Below are 16,950 nucleotides of genomic sequence, written 5' to 3'. Positions count from 1 at the left end.
CAACAGACACCCTGTGAGGTAGATTAAGATATTGGATTTATATTCCGCCCTCCACTCCGAAGAGTCTCAGAGCAGCTCACAATCTCCTTTACCTTCCTCCCCCCCCCCCACAACAGACACCCTGTGAGGTAGATGAAGATATTGGATTTATATCCCGCCCTCTGCTCCGAAGAGTCTCAGAGCGGCTCACAATCTCCTTTACCTTCCTCCCCACCCCCACAAGACAAGAGACACCCTGCGAGGTAGATGAAGATATTGGATTTATACCCTGCTCTCCACTCTGAAGAGTCTCAGAGCGGCTCACAATCTCCTTTACCTTCCTCCCCCACAACAGACACCCTGTGAGGTGGGTGGGGCTGGAAAGGGCTCTCACAGCAGCTGCCCTTTCAAGGACAACCTCTGCCAGAGCTATGGCTGACCCAAGGCCATGCTAGCAGGTGCAAGTGGAGGAGTGGGGAATCAAACCCGGTTCTCCTAGATAAGAGTCTGCACACTTCACTGCTACACCAAACTGAATATGATCAACGTAATGGGGCATCCAAAGAGCAGTGCAAGAATAGTGTCTGAACTACAGAAATCTGAACAAAAGCGAAGTTTAATTCAGGCATAAGCTTTAGTGTGCATGCACGCTTCTTCAGATACACTGAAACAGGAATTTCTCAACCGTTACATATTTTTTTTTTGGGGGGGGTGTTATTAGCTGCCAGGAAGAGCTAATTAGAGTCACGAAGCATCAGGATGCTTTCACACATAAGGATGTTTAGGTCAGGGGTGGCCAAACTCGCTTAACGTAAGAGCCAGGTAGAATAAATGTCAGATGTTTGAGAGCCTCAAAAAGTGAATGTCAGATGTCTGAGAATTGTAAGGAAAGAAGAAAGGGTGAAAAGATGGAAAGAAAGCAAACAGATGGGGAGGAGGAAGTGCAAATAAAGCAACTTTAATTTTAAATGCATTCTTCAAGCCAGCAGCTGGCTTAACTTGGAGAAGTGGTTTAAAGAGAGACATGCCTTCTCCAAGAGAGCCACACATTCTGGGTGAAAGAGCCACATGTGGCTCCCAAGCCACAGTTTGGCCACCCCTGGATTAGGTAGATCATGGGACCGAGGGCAGGAAGGGTAGCATCAGTGCTTAGTTCTCATGGTGCTTTCTTTACACACCAAGGGAAATGCTGACTGCCACTTCCGGGCCAGGAAGTGATTTCCTTCAGGCTAGTTTGGCCAGGGATCTTGAAGAGCTTTTTTTTCTTTTTGTCATCTTCTGGGTACGGAGCAGGAGTCACTAGGGGTGTGTGGGGGAGAGGTGAATTTCCTGCAAAAGAACATAAGAGAAGCCATGTCGCATCAGGCCAATGGCCCATCCAGTCCAACACTCTGTGTCACACAGTGGCCAAAAAAACCAGTTGCCATCAGGAGGTCCATCAGTGGGGCCAGGACACTAGAAGCCTTTCCACTGTTGCTCCCTCAAGGACCAAGAATACAGAGCATCACTGCCCCAGACAGAGAGTTCCATCAATATGCTGTGGCTAATACAGCCACTGATGGACCTCTGCTCCATATGCTTATCCAACCCCCTCTTGAAGCTGTCTGTGCTTGCAGTCGCCACCATCTCCAGTGGCAGTGAATTCCATGTGTTAATTACCCCTTGTGTGCATTGTGCAGGGGGTTGGACTCAGGGCCAGATCTAGGGGGTGGTAGAGTGGGGTACTTGCCCTGGGTGCTGATGGGGGGGGGGATGCCAAATTGGGTATGGAGTCCATTGTATTCTATGGGACCATAAGACAGACTGACCCATAAGGGGGCGTCATTTTTTAATTTTACCCCCCCCCCTCCCCTCAAAAAACATGTAGATCCGGTCCAACTTGGACTACATGACCCTGGAGGTCCCTTCCAAATCTCTGATTCTATATGGTAAATCAGGGGTGGGGAACCTACAAAATTATCAACTTAAAAAACAGTGCTCTGCCGAGGGAGAATGATTCAGGCTGGCAAAATTAATGCAAATAATTGTTTTTCTTTTGAAGTCATGTGGGGAGAGCCTAATTTGGCACACACACACACACACATGGCCCGCCACCCTAGGCAAATGCCTAGCCCCAGAGCTTTTTTTTGTAGAAAAAGCAGAGGGAGGGAGGGAGGAAGGAAGGAAGGAAGGAAGGAAGGAAGGAAGGAAGGAAGGAAGGAAGGAAGGAAGGAAGGAAGGAAGGAAGGAAAACAAAGGGAAAGAAAGGAATGGGGGGGAAAGGAAGGAAAATGAAATAGAGAGAAGAAACAATAATAAAGGAAAATAAAGAAATGGGGGGAAGAAAGGGAAATAAATGGAAATAAAGAAATGGGGGGAAGAAAGGGAAATAAATGGAAATAAAGAACTGGGGGAAAGAAAGGGACCAGCAATCCCTGAGGGCCAGACTAAGTGATCTTGAGGGCTGTAAACGGACCTTGGGCCGGACGTTCCCCACCCCTGTGCTAAATGACGCCGTTTCATCCCACTTCACCAATGATTTGCAAGCGGATTTTGCCATCCCACTCAGTAAAATCCAGTTGCAAAGTGCACTGAGGGTGGATTGAAAGTGTGTTATTTAGTGGGTGTGAAAATGCCCTACAGAACAGACCAATAAGTATAGCTAAGGTTGGATTAAAACAATCGGCAGGGGGAAGAAAGAAGAGACATCCCTGAGCGAATCCAGCACCAGATAAGAGCGGTGCTCCTTTTTATTTAACGGAGGTCAAATCAGACCTCTGGATGCAGAGGGAAAGCAGATCTCGCTTCTGATCAGCTCCTGTGTAAAGAAATAGCAATTGCCATTCCTGCCACAAGATGGCAGCACAGCATTATGAACAACTTAAAATCTGACCACATCAACCCCCCCCCCCCCAAACCCAGCCTTACAGTAGAACCCATAAGAAAAGACAGGGAATTCCCTGTCAGAAGTGGCTCCAAAGAGTCAGCAATGCAACATCACCGGTTGTGCGCAAAAGCTCCCAGCTCAGCCCGTGCCAAGGCTGCACCAATGATCTTTGGCCCATCATGGATAGTTTCTCCCCGTTAACATATTCCTTTCCTTGCCAGTTTGCCAACTTAAAATGGCTTCCTACTATCAGTGGAGCTCCCTCTCAGAGACCAGATTCTGTACAAAACAGTTAGGCAACATGATCGTAAGGTTGCCAGCCTTCAGGTGATGCAGTAAACAGCACAAAGGCATCCACGAAAACCAGCCTCTATAAATAAGAAAATTACTGATAAATTTAATACAATTTGTAGAGTGGTCAGGATTCAATAGTACCCCTGTGGCGCAGAGTGTTAAAGCTGCAGTACTGCAGTCCTAAGCTCTGCTCACGACCTGAGTTCGATCCCCAGAGGAAGCTGGGTTTTCAGGTAGCTGGCTCCAGGTTGACTCAGCCTTCCATCCTTCCAAGGTCAGTAAAATGAGTACCCAGCTTGCTGGGGGGAAAGTGTAGATGACTGGGGAAGGCAATGGCAAACCACCCCGTAAAAAGTCTGCCATGAAAACGTTGTGATGCGACGTCACCCCAGAGTCGTAAACTACTGGTGCTTGCACAGGGGACCTTTCCTTTCCATGATTCAATACAAGATCATCATAAAAAATGCTGACCACACCCGTACCACAAGTCTTTCAACTGCAATTCATGCGCTTTCTCCGAAGTAGTGGAAGTGATGAGATGAGCCATTTAACAGAGTCCAGCCCTTCCAATGCTCCTTTTAGACAGAGCCGGTGTAGAAACAAGTTACAGCCAAGCACAAAACCGCGGCAGGGTTGTACGTGATGCCCTGTTTCACACGAAGCTTCTACAAGCCTCAAAATCCATTCTAACAATTTCACTAGAGAACAATGCTTCAACAGCCTTGGGCTGTGGCTTACTCGTAGAGTATCTCGAAGCATTGTTCTCTAGAGAAATTGTAATAACAATTGCAATAACAACTTCTAATCCAATAGATCCTGGAGAGATCTGGGGCGAATAGTTCAAAAGAACCATTCTTAGATAGCTGATTAGTCGAGATTCTCTCTTTGGGATGTGAAAGTATATCATCTTGTTATATTACTGTCTTGGGCTCAGGGCTGGCCCTAGGGTGCACAGCACTCTAGGCAGGCCCCCCCCTCCACACTGGTGCTGAGCCTCGCCACCAGCACGGCGAAGTAGGGCAGGGAGGGCACCCAGGAAGGGAGGCAAAGGTGCGCAAGCCAGCCGACTGGCTTTGCTCTACCTCCCTTCTAATCGGAAGGGAGGCATAGTGAAGTCATTGGGCAGGCACACAACCTGCTGGGTTTGCTTCGCCTCCCTTCCAATTGGTGCAATTAGGCCTCCCTTCCAATCGGAAGGGAGGCGGAGCAAAGTCAGCGGCTGCAGAGCAGAATCAGAAGGGAGGCAAAGCGAAGCCAGGCAGCTGCTGCAGGCATTTGCCAAGGGACTGGGAGGTTAAGTTGCTTAACATAACAGCCAGATAAGGGACTGGGAGGTAAAGGTTAAGCACCCAATTTGGTGCCCCCCTAATTTGCCCAGTGGAAGGACCGGCCCGGCTTGGGCTCAACAGCTGACTCAACTCTGAATATGCCATCCTGTGTCAAGACCTCCCCTCTGCTCTCTGTAGACAGCAAAAACAGGGAGGCCATTACATAAAAGGACATAGGGACACAAAATCACCGTATTCAGAAACGGGCCTGTGTGTGTGTGGTGCACAACAGTTCAGTCCTCTACAGCATTTGTTGCTGATCTAATTGTCACCATTATTTATTTATTATTTATTTATTGTTCAATTTATATCCCGCCCTACCCCACCAAGGCGGGCTCAGGGCGGCTAACAATTCAAAAAGCTAACAAAATCAGTTTAAAATACATTTAATAATTATACAATAAAATGTGTAAAATACATAAAAATACATAAAACTCACATCAATATGCACTATGCTATTATGCTGCAAAATAACACCAAATTGACTCCTGTGGGAATCTTCTGAATTCTTTAACAGCCTTAACTCACTCTCTCGCTCCCTGGAACTGAACAAGGATTTGGGATTGCTTATTCGCTCTTGTCAAAAACCTGGGAATCCCACCTGTTGCAGGAGTCAGCTTTCTTAGCAAGACTAGCTAATACTCTTGCTAGTTTCCTGGTTAGGTCTGAGCTTGACATAGTTACATTTCACCTGGTTTCTCCCTCCTTTTATGGCTCCTCAACCCTATTGTTAAAGTTTTCATAACTCCTACATGAAAATTTGCAGTGCTAAAAGTCAACATTCAAAGCCGGGGTGGGGGGGGGCAGAAAGGGAGGAGAATCGGGAGCCCATATGATATAGCATTTTGGATTCTGGCATTCTAGGGCTGCCAAATCCAATTCAAAAAATATCTGGGGACTTTGGGGGTGGTGCCAGGAGACATTGGGGGTGGGGCCAGGAGACTTTCGGGGTGGAGCCAGGAGACATTGGGGGTGAAGCCAGAAGCAAGGCTGTGACAAGCTTGATTGCACTCCAAAGGGAGTTCTGGCCATTACATTTAAAGGGACCACTGCAGACCTTTTAAATGCCTTCCCTCCATTGGAAATAATGAAGGATAGGGGCACCTTTTTGGGGGACTCAGAGAATTGGACCCCCTGGCCCAATACCTTTGAAACTTGGAGGGTACTTTGGGGAGAGGCACTGGATGCTATGCTGAAAATCTGGTGCCTCTAACTAAAAAAACAGGCCCCCCCAGAGCCCCAGATACCGGCAGATCAATTCTCTATTATACCCTATGGGAATCAGTTTTCATAGGGAATAATGGAGTGCCCAGCAGACATTCCCCCCTCCCCGCTTTCTGATGACCCTGAAGGAGGGGAAGGGCCTCCAAACCACGGGATCCCCTGCCCTCACCTGGGGATTGGCAACCCTATGGCATTCCAACACAGCTGAGATCTCCCTCACGTTAGAAATGGAGTTCTGAAACATTGTCTGATTTCAAATGCGTGCAAAATCTTATCCCATTTCTGTTCTAAATGCATACAACAGGGTCCTTCCTTCAATTTATTCTATGTGGCTGTTATGTTAAGCAACTTTGGTCACCCCTGTCCTAGCCCTTCTGTGTACTTCCACACAGTTAGAGCTGCATACGGGCTTGCACCTCCCTTCCCATCTATTTGCTTTCTTTCTCTCTGTTTCCCCTCCTGCCCTCCTCCTCTCTTTTTCTTCCTACCTTCCTTCCTTCTCCCCCTCCCTTCCCCAACTATTTGGTGTCGTGGTTAAGTGCACGGACTCTTATCTGGGAGAACTGGGTTTGATTCCCCACTCCTTCACTTACAGCTGCTGGAATGGCCTTGGGTCAGCCACAGCCCTCTTAGAGATGTCCTTGAAAGGGCAGCTGCTGTGAGAGCCCTCTCAGCCCCACCCACCTCACAGGGTGTCTGTTGTGGAGGGAGAAGATATAGAAGATTGTAAGCCACTCTGAGTCTCTGATTCAGAGAGAAGGACGGGGTATAAATCTATCCAAATAGGCAGCTGTGTTGGTCGGACGTAGTAGAACAAAATAGGAGTCGATTGCACCTTTGAGACCAACTTAGTTTTATTCAGAATGTAAGCTTTCGTGTGCGCGCACACTTCTTCAGACGAGGAACGAGGTACAGTAAGCAGAGCCACATATAGCTGGTGGCATTCCAAACTACGTTGCCACGTTGGCATTCCAAACCTCACCAGCTATATGCGGCTCTGCTCACTGTACCTCATTCCTCGTCTGAAGAAGTGTGCATGCACACGAAAGCTTATGTTCTGAATAAAACTAAGTTGGTCTTAGGGGTATAAATCTGCAATTCTTCTTCTCTTCTCATTATCATATCTTTCTCTCTGATTCTCTTGTTAGCATACCTCATTTGCATATGCCACACACACCCCACACACATTTCGATTCATAATATGAACAGAGATTTTCCGTTCTACTATTATGTATGTTTTAACTCCCCAGCCAGGGAAGGAATGAGAAGTAATGAGTCTGGGAAAGGTGTGTGTGTGGATACAAGGCCTTTTTTGTAGCTGGAACTCCTTTGCATATTAGGCTACACCCACCCTGATGTAGCCAATCTTCCAAGAGCTTACAGGGCTCTTCTTACAGGGCATTCTGTAAGCTCCAGGAGGATTGGCTACATCAGGGTGGTGTAGCCTAATATGCAAAGGAGTTCTTGCTACCAAAAAAAAAAAAAAAGCCTTGGTGGATAAACACAGAAAGATTAGATGGTTGGGTGAGAGAGAAACGAAAGCATACAAGGTTGGTTGATAGGCTTGTGACAAATAACGAATACAACATAGCAATATTTTCAAAAATATATCATTCACTCAAATTCATAAACTTTTAAAACCACAATCATCTCAGCAGGGTGATCATTTCAAAACTCAACTAGCACATAACACTTATTCATAAATGAATGGAGTATACAATTATTTGATGCAGAAAAGTGCTAGTGCAAAAAAAGTGCTTGTGCAATAAAGTGCAAACTTGTAATTAGAAATCCTCTTCTTGCTTATTGTCATTCTTGTAAGCTACAATTTCTGTAGACTCCCCATGGCCGCCTCTTCCAAGAGGTGCCCCACGGCCCTCCAGTGTCAAATGGCAATAAAAGTAAAATGAACTTAAATGCCTACATGGAATACAGGATGATTCCAGCTTCCTTGGCCTCTCCAACTGACTTGAGCTCTGGGGAATTTTCTACCCCCAGTCCCCCCTCTGTTGGTGGCTCGGTCCATTGTGAAGAAGAAAGCTGGGCCTGTTCAAATAGCATTGTACCCTTAGTTGGCCAGGAGTTTCTAGGACATGAGCACCCCCCTCCAAGGCCTGCTCTACTGCTAGGAAAACTAGGTGATTGCCTAGGGTGCCAGCCTTCTGGGGGCATCAAATTAGGTGCTCTCATGTGACTCAGCATTGTTATCAGTGCAGGGGGGGGCACTAGAAATTAGCCTTGTTCAGGGAGCCAGACAGTCTAGGGCTTCCCCTGCCCCCCTCCCCCCTTATTAAGTTTGCCAGCCAGATCTCCTGGAGTTAGAGGTCATCTCCAGAGCACGGAGATCAGTTCCCCTGGAAGACACGGATGCTTTGGAGGGTAGACTCGATGGCATTGTGCCCCACCAAGGTCCCTCTTCAACTCTTCCCTCCTCCCACCTCTACGAGTTTCCCAAACCAGAGGTGGTAGCAAATCTATTTCCAGCCATTCTCAACGGCCGGTGCTCGTGCTGGTAATTGTTTCCTTCGATACCACTTGGATTTCTGCCAAGAAGATAGCTTATCCACGTTCGCTACAGGATGGATTTCGTTGGGCTGAGCCCTGCCTAGGCTCTCCCTATGAGGCACATGGCAGTCATCAAACGTCAACAGTCATAAAATGAACACCTTCCCCAATACCTTAGCCCTCGCTGGCTCAGAGACACCCACAACAGGCCCTGCTATGCCTATAAAGCCCCTGCTTTATAGAGGATCCACCCTGAGCTGACGTCCCCCTGGATTATCAGCTGCATCGAGATGGCTCTTCTCACCTTCACCCTTTTCGCTGTTCTGCTTGCTGTGACCTGTCCAGGTATGCTGTATGGGTGTGAAAATGTGAGTGTTTTATTCTAGGGATGGGCACGAACCAACGCACAAAGTGAACTTCGTGCTGAACTTGGGCAAGTCTGGGGCCATCACGCCATCTTCGTTCTTCCTGAAGATTCTCCAAACTTTGGGGGGCAGTTCGTCGATAAAGCGAACACCCAGAACATGGTGGTCTTAGAAGTATCTCCAGCCTCAGAGACATCAATGGGGGCCCTCCAAAGTTCGACAGGCAGCACTGGGTGCCAATTACAAAGCTCCCATCCATCACTATGGGATCTGAAAGCTATATACAGGGATGGGCATGAACTTTGTCACAAACAGGCCTCAGATTCAGCGGGAGCTCACAGGAACACAGCTCCTGAACCTTTCTGATAGTTTCACCTCCTCTTTCCCACCTTGTCCGTTGAATAGTAGGTGCAGCTGCATAACAATCCCTGGATGAGCTCCACCACCTGTTTTTCTACAAAATGACCCCTGGTCACAAACCTAATTACCTGTGATGTTCATCACATGTACCTGTGCCAGTTTCTTTGTAAGGTTGCTGGAGTTAAGCCCAAGACTGTCTGGCTTAATGTGGCCCATTCCATGTAGGTAGATCCAGGTGGGCAGCAGTGTTGGTCTGAACCAGCAGAACAACGCCAGAGTCAAATGGCAGCTTTAAGACCAACAAAGTTTGATTCAGACTGTAAGCTTTTGTGTGTTAGAAGCACACTTCATCAGACAATAGGATGGAATGGCAAGCAGTCCTAAAGAAATCATCGGTTTGTGGTTCGTGAACTAGAGGTTCATGGCCGTCCCTATCCACGATCCTTCCTCGATCCTCCCGGTGATTTTGGAGGTTTGTGGGGTTTATGGTGAGAAGCAAGGGGAGGAGGATGAGAGGGATCTCTGAAATGGCTTGTATCTATTTTGGCCTAACCAGCCGAACTGGATGCAAGCCATGCATACAATCCCTCTCGCTTCCACCCACTTAGAAGTGTGGTGGGGGGGAGCAAAAGGGATAACTGAAATGGTTTGCAGAAGCCATTTAAAGGGAACATCATTCGGAGGGGTTCGTTTGTGGTGGTGGTTTAAAGAAAACCCGACAAATACTGATACGGAATGTAGCATACATTGGTTGTTAAAAAAAAGAGCCTTGTAAGCTCTTGGAGGATTGGCTACATCAGGGGGTGTGGCCTAATATGCATGTGAATCGGCAGGGGTAGAATTCTAGCAGGAGCTCCTTTGCATGTTAGGCCACAACCCCCTGAAGTAGCCAGTCTTCCAAGAACTTACAAAAAAGAGCCTTGTAAGCTCTTGGAGGATTGGCTACAACAGGGGGTGTGGCCTAATATGCAAAGGAGCTCCTGCTAGAATTCCACTCCTGTGAATCAGAGACAAAGATGCTGCAGACCTGGAGGCTGACAGGGAACATGGAAACCTGATAAAGAGCACTTCCAAAGGCTCCAGTCCTTTCTCACTAGAGGGTGAACAATGCCAGGAAAGGAGGGAATTCACTTCTCTATCCTTACTTCTTCCCTGTGGGCGAGACCCAACTGACAGGTGAACCCAAGAATTGATGTCAGGGGATTGTAATTATGTGCTAGGAATTCCTGCAATCTCTATGGGAGGGCTGCCAAGCTCCCAGCCCACATTTGGCCCACCCAGGGCTTCAATCAGGCCCATGGCAATTTTCTCCTCCCTCCTCCCCCTCCTGTCCTCCCCCTTTGAAGCTCCAAGGCTGCTGAAAGATGTTCCCAGCTCCTTCTGCTTTTTCTTTGCCTGCTTCAGCCGCAAGGTCCTCTGGGCTGGCAAAACTGCAAAGAAAATACAGAATGGATTTTCCATTAAGGTTTTTGCACCCAGAGAGACTGGCCTATCTTGACCCAGGGATCTTAATGGGAAATCCATTCTGTGTTTTTCTTACAACTTTGCCTTTGCTGCAAGCAGTTTCGCTTTTGCAATGTTTATGGCCAGTTGAAGTTCTCTGCAAATAAAAGGTTGATGCTTTGAGCCAGCTTGTTTCTGTTGAATGGACCTGAGAACTGCTGCCCAGGGACAGCGCTGGCTCAAGGGGGGAGGCGATGGGAAGGAAGGGAAGGGAAAGAAGGGGCGGGGTGGGCGGTGGCAGACTGGTGGAGGAGGCATGGGTGGCGGCTGGTGTGCTGGGGGGGTGCAAAGGGAAAGAGCAGGCGGGCACCATGCCTGGGGGCGGCAACAGGAAGGGAAAGGAGGGTTCCATGGCAACTGCGGTGGTGGTGGGCGGAGGAGGCGGGCAAACTGGGCGCTTGCCTGGGGCACTGGGGGGAGGGGAGCCCAATTCGGCACCCTCATCCTCCTGGCGCTCTAGGCAACCACCCAGTTTGGCTAGTGGGCAAGCCAGCCCTGCCCAGGCCTTGTGCTTTTTCTTGATATTTTAGGTTTAAAAATTGTATTGCCAAATCCCATTATCCCCCCATCTTTCCATTTAAAACATATCACAAGAGCTTTAAGCATGTTTGTATTTTTAGTAAAAAACCCCAAAACCTTTGTGTTTATCTGTATCCTTTATAAAGCTTATATCTCTGCTACCTGGCATTACATTTTATGACATGCATGGCTCAGTCGCACAAAGTCCCTTTTGTGTCAAATCCAGCCCTCGTAATAAATGAGTTCAACACCCCTTCTCTATGGTTTTACCATAGTGTTTCCAGTGATTCCTAGAGCTACCTTTAGTTGCTTCCAGGTTTTACTGGGAACAAATGCAGTGATGTCAAGGACATCGCTGATGGAACATGTCTCCACCCCTGGAGGGCCTTCAGCTCTCACATTGGTCACCATGGCAACTCCATATATCCTCCAGAGAGCACTGCGTTCAGAGGCAAAAAATTTACTGTCTGCCCCTGGACCAAAAGAAGCCAGGTTATGTGTGACAAGATCTAGGGCTTTTTTGGTGGCAGCACCAGAGCTTTGGAATACTCTTCCAGAAGCCATAAGGGCCCTGCGGGATCTGTCTGCGTTCCGCAGGGCCTGTAAGAACGAATTGTTCAAGCAGGCCTTCGATGCTTGACGGAAAGACGGCTGCCAGCGGACATCACATAGAATGCCGGTGATCACTGTTCGGAAATTCAATGCCGCCTATAATGTATGGATGCAGCACTATATAATGGTTTTAAAAATTGTAATATGTTTTTAAAAACTGAAAAATGTAAATTATGGTTTTATATGTTTTATTGGTTTAATTGTATGGACATGATGTTGTGAGCCGCCCTGAGTCCGCTTGTGGAGAGGGCGGGATATAAGTTGAACGTAATAAACAAACAAACAAACAAACAAACAAACTCTTGTCCCATGTTCAGTTGGTTCAAGGTCTGAAAAAGTTGAAGTGCCTATGGTATATATTTTGTAAAGTGTTTTGAGCTTACAGAAAAGGCAAACAGCAATGGCCTAAATTAAATAAAGGAAAGGAAAAAAAAACCAGTACAAAGTAGTAGTAGAAGAAGATACTGGATATATATCTCACCTTTCACTCTGAATCTCAGAGCAGCTCTCAATCTCCTTTATCTTCGTCCCCCACGACAAACACCTTGTGAAGTGGGGCTGAGAGAGCTCTCCCAGAAGCCGCCCTTTCAAGGACAGCTCTGCAAGAGCTATGGCTGACCTAAGGCCATTGCAGCAGCTGCAAGTGGAGGAGTGGGGAATCAAACCTGGTTCTTCCAAATAGGAATCCATGCACTTAACCACTACACCAAACTGGCTTTCAGTAGTTTGGTGTAGGCAGTCAGAAAAGAAGGAACCTGAGAAATTATGGGTGGTGGAGCCGTAGAGACAACATATATTATTGTTCCTTAAACCTTCTTGGTGTTGTATTTTTTTTTTTTTAAAGAATCCTTCCTTTTAAAAATCGTTTTAAAATTACAAAGTTTTACAACATGTCAAAAAAGTAATAGTACAACAGAAACAAAAATAACCATCCGATAACATTGAGAGAGGGTTAAGATGCAATATAAATGAGCTTATATAGGATGAAATAGTTGTAATTGTAGATATCGGTGTTGTCATTTTAAAGCCAGGAGTGACTTGAAATCGCCTGCTAACCCTGTGATTTTTCTCTGGGCTTCACAGCCTTCACAGCGAATTCTGCACATACGAGAATATATGCGTTCGTTCATATAGGCTACGCAACGGAATCTTTCTGTGCCAGCGTTGGAAATCCAGATTTTCGTGTGACGTATCAGATAGATAAATGCCAACCGGTCACTCCTGGAGATATAACCACCTCGAGAATGACAACCACGCCGAAACCTACAACCATGCCGATACCTACAACCACCTCGGGATGTGGAAGAATAATGCTAGCGACAGCTGGGGTCTACCTCCAGGCCCTCGGATGCTTTCTAATGGCCAAGGCTTTCTTCAGTCTGTGTTTTGTCTCCTCCAGGTAGCCTCAGCGGGTTTTGACTGGTGGGGAGGGATTCTCTGCTGCCAGTGGGGGTTTCTTGTCACTACTCAGCTGGAGGGCAGAAGAAACTCAGGAGGGGAAATGGGGATCAGTGGGAGGTGTCCGAAATGTGCCTGGGTGTGGCGGCAGCATGTTGCTGGGAACGCTCGAGCACAGGGGTGGCCATATTTGCTTAACGTAAGAGGCACATAGAAGAAACAGATATTTGAGAGCCACAAGACAAAAACATCAGATGTTTGAGAGCCACAAGATAGGACAGAAGGAAGGGAGGGAGGGAGGAAGAGGGAGGAAGGAAGGGAGGGAGGGAGGAAGGAAACAGATGGGGAGGGGGAGAGGGAGGTAGAAAGAAAGCAACTTTAAATTTAAATACATTCTTCAAGCTGTCAGCTGGCTTGGCTTGGAGAAGTGATTTAAAGAGACAAATGCCTTCTCCAAGCTGGCCGAAGGGCTTTGAGAGCCACTCAATATATGTGAAAGAGCCACATGTGGCTCCAGAGCTACGGTTTGGCCACTCCTGCTCTAGCATTTGAGCAAAACTCTGTGGTAAAACTAGAGTGCCCCGTCAACATGCTGCTGTCACTTCTGGGTGTGTTGCTGGTGGCATCATTAGCTTGGCGTAGAGCCCCCTCCCTCCATGAAATCTGTCTTGTCAGTTACAAGAGCAGGGGAGGCCAAACTTGCTTAATGGAAGAACCACATAGAATAAATGTCAGATGTTTGAGAGCCACAAAACATGACTTTCAGATGTTTGAGAGACAGGCAGGAAGGCAGGCAGGCAATTAGATGGGGGAGGGAGAGGTGGGAAGAAAGCACCTTTAACTTTAAATGCATTCTCCAAGCTGCTGGCTGAAGAAGAAGAAGAGTGTAGATTTATACCCCACCCTTCTCTCTGAATCAGAGTCTCAGAGCGGCTTACAATCTCCGTTACCTTCCTTCCCCACAATAGACACCCTGCGAGGTAGGTGGGGCTGAGAGAACTCTCCCATAAGCTGCCCTTTAATGGACAGCACTGCAAGTGGAGGGGTGGGGAATCAAACCCAGTTCTCCCAGATAAGAGTCCGAACACTTAACCACTACTTCAAACTGTAGCAGGAACTCCTTTGTAGATTAGGCCATACCCCCCTGCTGTAGCCAATCCTCCAAGAGCTTAATACAGTAGGCCCTGTACTAAGAGCCCTGTAAGCTCATGGAGGATTGGCTACATCGGGGGTGTGTGGCCTAATATACAAAGGAGATCCTGCAACAACAACAACAACAACAACAACAACAACAAGTGGCTTTGGCCATGCACAGAGATCAACTTGCCAGCAATGCCAGTGAAAGGGGATTTTTCCAAGCCAGTCTCAGGTCCAACTGCAATCACAGGGTTGCTAGTTGCAGGCTTTCCCATTGTTCTGGGACTCCGGGGCTCTTCCCTTTCACACACACCGCTGGCAACAATGTGACCAATCGTTCCAAGGTGTTTGGCATGGGTCACATATCTGAGGGACCGCATACTTTTTATACTGGCTGCAAGGCAGAGCCTGGATCAAAAAGGAATCTTATTGTTATGTCTTGCATTCAAGTCTTCATGTACAACACAGCGAACGCTACAGAGGCGACCAGTGGAAACCCACTGGTCCCCGGATGTAGCTCGCTAATACGCTCCGCCAATCAAGATCTGTGGCGGGAAGTTTAACTGGCCAGGATTGGACCTGGCCAGACGGAGGGTTGTTCCGGGGCATGTATATAATCGGGACCTGGCCCGCGTTTCGCTCTCTTGGGATGTACTCGCCAATAAAATATGTTGCCTTCAACACGTCTCGTCACTCAGTACATTACACTTATGTTCTTTCAAAGGATTTCATTGCTCTTTTTTTCACACTCAGAGACTTCTCAGACTGATCATATACCAGTATGTTATGGTCCAACATTTTAAAAAGCAGTGTGTGTGTGTGTGTGTGTGTGTGGGCGGGCAGCAGTCTGAAGCAAAATAATGTGTGGTTGTGTCTTTCGCTTTTTACATGTGGTTTTCCTCATTTGGTTTCCCTTTCTGCCTCCATGATCTGCCATTCAACGCCAGCCATCCTACAACATAAAGAGCAATTGTACTAACCAGGGCTGTCCATCTCCCGGCCCTCCCACGGCTTCAACCAGGCCTGTGGCAATTTTTTCTACCCTCCTGTCCTCATCCTTTGAAGCTCAGAGGCTGCCAACGATATTCTCAGCTCCTCAGCCCCGGTGCTAGGGGTTTTGCCACTTAACATAAGAGAAGCCATGTTGGATCAGGCCAATGGGCCATTCAGTCCAACACTCTGTGTCACATAAGGACATAAGAGAAGCCATGTTGGATCAGGCCAATGGCCCATCCAGTCCAACACTCTGAGTCACATAAGAACATAAGAGGAGCCATGTTGGATCAGGCCAATGGCCCATCCAGTCCAACACTCTGAGTCACATAAGAACATAAGAGAAGCCATGCTGGATCAGGCCAATGGGCCATCCAGTCCAACACTCTGTGTCACACAGTGGTCAAAAAACCCAAGTGCCATCAAGAGGTCCACCAGTGGACCTAGAAGCCCTTCCACTGTGCCCCTCCCCACCCCAGCACAAGAATCCAGAGCATCACAGCCCCAGACAGAGAGTTCCAACAACAGGCTCCCCTCTTGAAGCTGTCTATGCTTGTAGCCGCCACCACCTTCTGCGGCAGTGAATTCCACATGTTAATCACCCACATGTTAAGCACTTGTTAATTCCGCATGTTATTCGCTTGAGGCAGACCCCTGTGCTGTGCCTCTTCCCACCAGCAAGCTCCCATTATGGGGCTTATTGCGGGTGCGCAAAGCACACTCATGGCACAATGACATCCCTGGAAGTGCGCTGTGCAGGCCAGCGAGCATGGAACGAGACAGCAAAGGGTAGCGCGCAAGAGTGCTCCCGCGCTGCCGCTTTCCCCTACGCTGCGCTCACTGTTTTAGCGGTGGCGCAGAGTGGTAAAGCAGCAGTACCGCAGTACTGCTGATCTGAACTTTCTGCTGACGACCTGAGTTCTATCCCAGCGGAAGCTGGATTCAGGTAGCAGGACTCAGCCTTCCATCCTTCAGAGGTCAGTAAAATGAGTCCCCACCTTGCTGAGGGGAAAGTGTAAAAGACTGGGGAAGGCAATGGCAAACTACCCCGTAAAAAGTCTGCCGTGAAAACGTTGTGAAAGCAGCGTCACCCCAGAGTCAGAAACGACTGGTGCTTGCACAGGGGACCTTTCCTTTTCCAACCCGAAAGCAGCCAAGCAGCACTAAAGCAGCCGAGTGCACTCCTCGGAGACTTGCAAAGAGTGTAGTGCACTGTGCAGTGCTCCTCCGATCCTACCTTCAAGGCAGGCTTTGAGAAGCACTCTGCATGGGCAAGGGGAAGGGGTCGCCTGGTGGAGCCCCCAGGCGAGGTAGTGCCCTAGGCAGCTGCCTACCCTGCCTACTCCCACGCTTTGGCCCAGCAGCTCCTTTTGTCTTGCCTTTGCCTGCTTTAGCTGGAAGCTCTTCTGGGCTGGCAAAGTTGCAAAGAAAATGTGGAATGGATTTCCCATTAAGGTCTCTGCACCCAGATAGTCTCGTCTATCTGGACCCAGGGTTCTTGATGGAAAATCCATTCTGCGTTTTCCTCCCAACTTTGGCTGTTTCTACACTCTGGTTCAATGATAGGGTTGCCAATCCTCAGGTGGGGGCAGGGGATCCCCCGGTTTGGAGGCCCTCCCCCCACTTCAGGGTCATCAGAAATGTCTGCTGGGAACTCTGTTATTGCCTATGGAGATTTATTCCCATAGAAAATAATGGAGAATTGATCTGCGGGTATCTGGGGTTCTGGGGGGGGCTGTTTTTTTGAGGTAGAGGCACCAAATTTTCAGTACAGCATCTAGTGCCTCTCCCCAAAACATCCCTCAAGTTTCAAAACGATTGGACCAGCGGTTCCAATTCTATGAGCCCCAAAAGAAGGTGCCCCTAT

The sequence above is a fragment of the Heteronotia binoei genome, chromosome 17, assembly GCF_032191835.1.
Source record: "Heteronotia binoei isolate CCM8104 ecotype False Entrance Well chromosome 17, APGP_CSIRO_Hbin_v1, whole genome shotgun sequence".
Classification (NCBI taxonomy): Eukaryota; Metazoa; Chordata; class Lepidosauria; order Squamata; family Gekkonidae; genus Heteronotia; species Heteronotia binoei.
This window is presented reverse-complemented; position numbering follows the sequence as displayed.